Source organism: Salminus brasiliensis, chromosome 16 (assembly GCF_030463535.1).
Source record: "Salminus brasiliensis chromosome 16, fSalBra1.hap2, whole genome shotgun sequence".
NCBI lineage: Eukaryota > Metazoa > Chordata > Actinopteri > Characiformes > Bryconidae > Salminus > Salminus brasiliensis.
In genome coordinates, this window is record NC_132893.1 from 32,173,578 (window position 1) to 32,179,577 (window position 6,000).

Here is a 6,000-nt window from a genome sequence, read left to right on the forward strand (position 1 = left end):
CTGGAATTCAGACACTAGAGATGGAAAGACTTTTTTTTACGATTGAGCAGAGTAAGGGTTAAAAATGAAAAAAGATTTCTGGGAAGAGGAGATGGAAGGAAGAGAAAATGGGTGGAGCTTTGTCATTGAAACATATGGGGATGGGCAGAGCTACACATCCTACATTTACATTTAGGGAATTAAGCAGATTTTCTTCTCCAGAGCAACTTACAAAAGTGCTTCACTGTTTCCTCCAGAAAAACCTCAGCTAGTTTAAATAGACTAAAACTTCAAAGATAACTCCAAGTTTAGACTCTACTAAACACAAGTCAATACTCTAAACTTCGCCCAAGTCCTCTCAGAAGAGGAGGGTCTTCAGTCTGAGTTTGAAGACAGCGAGCGTTGGACTCTGCTGTTCGGACTCCCAGGGGGAGCTCGTTCCACCACTTCAGTGCAGGACAGAAAAAAGCCTGGACGCTTCATCATACTACTACCAGCCAGCAGAGGCCCTAGACAGAATCCCAAAGGAATGGAAAGTCAAGTCAAGTCTCATATCTTGTGGAATGGTTCAGTATCAGCCCAGGGAGAACTAACTGCTGGAATTCAGACACTAGAAATGAAAAGATAGCTTAGAGGAGGAAGAGGAGATGGGAGGAAGAAGAGATAATGGGTGGAGCTTTGTCAGTGAAACATATGGGGATGGGCTGAGCTACATTTACATTTACATTTAGGGCATTTAGGTTCTCATTCAGAGCGACTTACAAAAGTGCTTCACTGTTTACTCCAGAAGACTGTTATCAGTCTGGGTTTGAAGACAGCGAGCACTGGACTCTGCTGTTTGGACACCCAGGGGAAGTTCGTTTTACCACTTCGGTGCAGGACAGAGAAAAGTCTGGGCGCTCAAAACCTTAGACTAGATTTGTTTAGATTGGATTTGTTTAGACTGGATTTGTTTAGACTGGATTTGTTTTAAACTGGATTGGTTTAGACTGGATTTGTTTAGACTGGATTTGTTTTAGACTGGATTTGTTTAGACTGGAATCGATCAGACTGGATTTGTTTAGACTGGAATCAATCAGACTGGATTGGTTCAGACTGGATTGGTTCAGACTAGACATGGTCAGACTAGACTACGATTGACCATGATCGATTGAGTTGTACTTGTACATCTCTGTGTGTATCAATAAACTCTTCAACACTGAAGATCCAGTCTCCTGACTCCTGAATCTGCTTCCTGTATGCTGGATTTCTAACAATATATTCTATTTTTTTAAGAAATCCTCTGTTGAAATAGAATAAAATAAGTACCACCCACATGACCTGAAAATGATATGAGGTGATAAAAACTGACCTTTTAGTATAGGGTAAGATTTGGTCCGGCCCAGAGAAGAACATACCGACCACAACATTTTTAAACCCCAGACATGGATCTTGATGGGTTAATGCAGAGTCTCTTGTTTCCTACTCTATAAATGTGATTAATAAAATGTAAGGTTCAGTTTTATTAAGTGAATCATGAATATTTCTTGTATTTTTGGAACCCTGCCTCACACCATCAGTCAAAAGAGCACCCAAATAAGCTCTGCTTCAGTCTTTAACATCATGTTTGCAAAGATATTTATGAGTTTGCGAGTTTCTGAGTTTCCTCCTGCCAAGGCAAGTTGGACTACTAATAAAAGACTTGAGAGGGTGAAGAAAATTATTTTGGTTAATTCTGAAAATGGAGAGGCCTACATATGAAAAAAAGAGGTCTGTCGCAAAGAGAAAAAGAGGGAAGACTCATTTCACATTTATAGCCTGACCACTGTCTGTTCTGCTGTTTTATGGCTCTTAGAGGGATGGACAGAATAAGACGTGCACTACTCTGAATCTCATTATGCTGAAGGTCATGTTTAATAATGATCTCCTCCCAGCTATTCTAACTTGTGACAGTGGTTCAGATTTAAATTTGCATATATGCCCCTCGGCCATGGCTGCCTCTCAGATCATCTGCCGCTGATCATAAGTCAGTTCAGCAGTTCAAATTTGGCAAAGTAACTTTACTGGGTACTGAGTAGCTCCTTAGACTACTTAGTACTACTCTAATTGTATGTATGTATGTTTAATGAGATGCACATATTTTCAAAATCTATTGGATTATTTTTTATTCAGAAGTCAAGATATAAACTAATCAGACCAATGACTGTAGAAAACATGAACGCCGTGGTTCCATTTCCCTCCGTTTCATAGAAATGAAGCCAAAATCGTCTGCCATGTTGTCAAATCTGCAAAATAGAGATGAGAGGCAGAGCCGGACTTGCCTTCTCATTTGGTAGTCCCACCCCCTTCTCCATGGCCAAGCGTGCCTGAGACCACCTGGATTCCCAGTTTGCTACATCTCAGCTACTCCATGTACCGGACAGAAATGGTGCCATGCAGGTCCTGCTGCATATGACCGCTCTCTTCCAGCCAAGGCTGTTTGTCAATCACTTAATTCCTAAGTGAAGCCCCGCCTTCTTACGATAGAGCAGAGATGGAAAGACAGTTTAGAGGAGGAAGAGAAAATGGGTGGAGCTTTGTCATTGAAACATATGGGGATGGGTGGAGCTACACATCCTACATTTACATTTACATTTAAGGCATTTAGCAGATGCTCTTCTCCAGAGCGACTTACAAAAGTGCTTTGCTGTTTACCCAAGAAAAACCTCAACTAGTTTAAATAGACAAAAAATTCAAAGCTCCTCTAATCTTAGACTCTACTAAACACAAGTCAGTAAGGAGACCACTCTGCTATTCGCCCAAGTCCTCTCAGAAGAGTACTTAGGTTTGAAGACAGCGAGTGTTGGACTCTGCTGTTCGGACACCCAGGGGAAGCTCGTTCCACCACTTCGGTGCAGGACAGAAAAAAGTCTGGACGCTCGTCTTCTGTGGATCTTAAAGGATGGCGGGTCGAGCCGAGCCGTCCTTGAAGCTGGAAGGGCTCTTGGTGCGGATCGGCTTTTGACCATTGCCATCAAGTACGGAGGGGCTGGCTGGTCCGTTCTTGGCTTCGTAGGCCAGAGTCAAGGTTTTGAATCTGATGACCTGGGCAGCAGCTACAGGAAGCTACAGTAAAGAGAGAACCCAGCAGTGGAGACATGGCTGAATTTAGGAACGTTGAAGAATCTTATTACAGCGTTAAAGCTACGTTATGATATGTAGGTTCAGCGGGACGTCACTGGTGATATAAACCAGCCAATAAAAGCAGAGCTTATTGTTTCTTATCAAAATCAGGAGGGAAATCAAGGAAAATCTGCAAATAACAGGGTGGTAAATAGGCTTGTTGTACAACAAATGGGCATTTTTCACCCCAACCTACGTCGGACACTTATGATTTAATAAAATACTCAATAAATGCACTTTATGGGACCTTTAGAGAATTAAATAAAGCCCAGTGTTGCTACTGACCATACACAACTAGTTGTGGACAGCATGATGGTAAATTATCCTTACGCTTCTCTGAGTATCAATTCATAATAAAAACAATAACAAAGAACCAATAAGTGTTTAATCATAACTCAATCTGATTGGACAGCTGTCAGTTATGCCATTTTCAGAGCTTTTTACATGTGTTGTGTTCACAAGCATCAGAAAAATGAATCATCATGATGATGAACACTGGATGGAAGTGTTTTGTAAGGATCACCACTTTTTTGGGAGGTCCATGTTACAGAAACTTGACTATCCAGTGAGATCACTCGCAGTTCTCACATCCTTCTGCACTCTACAGTCTTCCAGGGCAGTAATGGGTCAGGCTAGACCTGACACATTGTGAAAGCTTGTCGAAAGGAAGTGGATACGAGTGGCTAATGAATGATTCACACTTAGAGATAAGGTCACACACGGTACACTCTCTGATCAGCCGTCGGCACAGAGAAAGCTGTGCAAGAAAAAAAAAAAAGCTGCACGCTAGAACAGCGTGTACGTACGCCATCTGGACCAAGAAGTGGACAGCTTGACGTTCCAGGAACACCGGATGTGGAAACAAACTGCAAAAGTTGGCCCCAGCTCCAGAAACCCAAACATGTTGCACATCAAACAGCCATTAGAAGGAGAAACTTTGAACCGGCTTGACAGAGCCGGCTAAACGAGCTTAAACAGCAGAAGCAGTTCCAGCTGTAGACTATTTCTGAACGCTTAATTAAGAGGGTAAAGCCAGACGGCGATGAAGCTGACTGTATATGAAGGGCGCTTGACCTTTAAAGCTGCTGATGGAGGGCGGATAAGGATCTTAAAGAGGCCTTCAGAAATTAAAAAAGTGTTTTTTCACTGTGCCACATATTTCTATCCAAACAAATAGAGGTGATACAGGCTTATTTTAAACACAGAATGCAGCTGCAGCTAAGGACAACATTGCCTGGGTTCCTAAAAGCATCCAAGCAGAAAGGTGATTCTTAAATGGTAGAGCAAGCATGACACTGAACACTGGCAAGGCAAGGCAAGTTTATTTGTATAGCTCCTTTTAAACACAGTGGCAATTTACATAAAAGGCTTTACATAAAAACAGACATAAAGAAAAATAAATATCATTATAAACATAATAAATAACAAAATAAGAATAATAATAAGAAGAATACATAAAATAAAATAGTAATAAACATTCCAATAAATAAATAAACATAAGAACGACAATAACAATAATAATAAATAAACACATACATTAGCATTTCAACAAATACATAAAAAACATGTTATTGTTTTATATTAGAAATAATATACAATAATAAATAAAACTACAATACATAATATTAAACCATAATAACAATAATATTATTAATAATATGAATAAGAAAAAGAAAAAGAAAACAATACAAAAAATAAAATAGTAATAACAAATACTATAAATAAATAAAGAAACACAACAATGATAAATAATAATACAATAAATAATATCAAAACACAATAACAACAACAATAATAATAATAATAATAATAATAATAAGAAGAAGAAGAATACATACAATAAAATAGTAATCAACATTTCAATAAATAAATAAAAATAAGAATAACAACAATAACAATAAATAAATAAACACATACATTAGCATTTAAACAAATAAATACAAAACATGTATTGTTTTATATTAGAATAACAATAATTATATTAAACCACAATAACAATAATATTGTTAATAATATGAAGAAGAAAAAGAAAACAATACAAAAAATAAAATAGTAATAACAAATACTATATATAAATAAATAAGTAAGTAAATAAAGATACATAATAATACAATAAATAATAAAACACAATAAAACAATAACAACAACAACAACAACAACAACAACAACCATAATAGCTACTGCTTCCCCACTGGATAGCAGCCATAGCTGAACTAAATTATACTTCAAAAGCAAGCCTCTAAGCTGTTAATCAGTCCTTATGATGCCTCCAGGAGTTGATCCTTGGGATATTCATGCCCAGTGTCCACCCCCCTGAGTGAGGAAGAGCAACAAACCTCTCAGCTGTTAATTAATTCTTTAGAAATCCATTCTAGTTTATTTTTCATCAAAAATATCAAATAAATAACATTCAAGGTATGTTGTACAGCACCTGGGGTTCGTCACAAACATTTTTGTCAATTTATTCCCCCTTTTTTCTCTCAGTCTGCTACTGCCAATTAACCTGCCTGTTCGGAGCTCCCCCTAGCACTAGCAACACCCAAATAAGTCCCCTGCTCCATCACCAGCTAATGTGCGCGGCCCATTGTGCTCCCTCTGAGGGCACCTCAGCTGTTGATGCTGGTCCTTGGGATTGAACTAGCAACCTTCTGGTGCCTGCTTCTCCTTGGTTACATGTTGACCTGCCAAATCACCTCCCTGCCAGCTCATTCACCAATCCTAGGGTAATGCAGTCTTTACAGTAGGGTGATATTTGACACTAGGGTCAGATGGCTGTCCACTGTGGTTGAGATGTTATGGCGGCTTCATGTAGGCCTGAGATACTCTGTACGGCCAACCACTGCGTACCAGCCTGCATCAAGCTATGCATTTAACCCATAT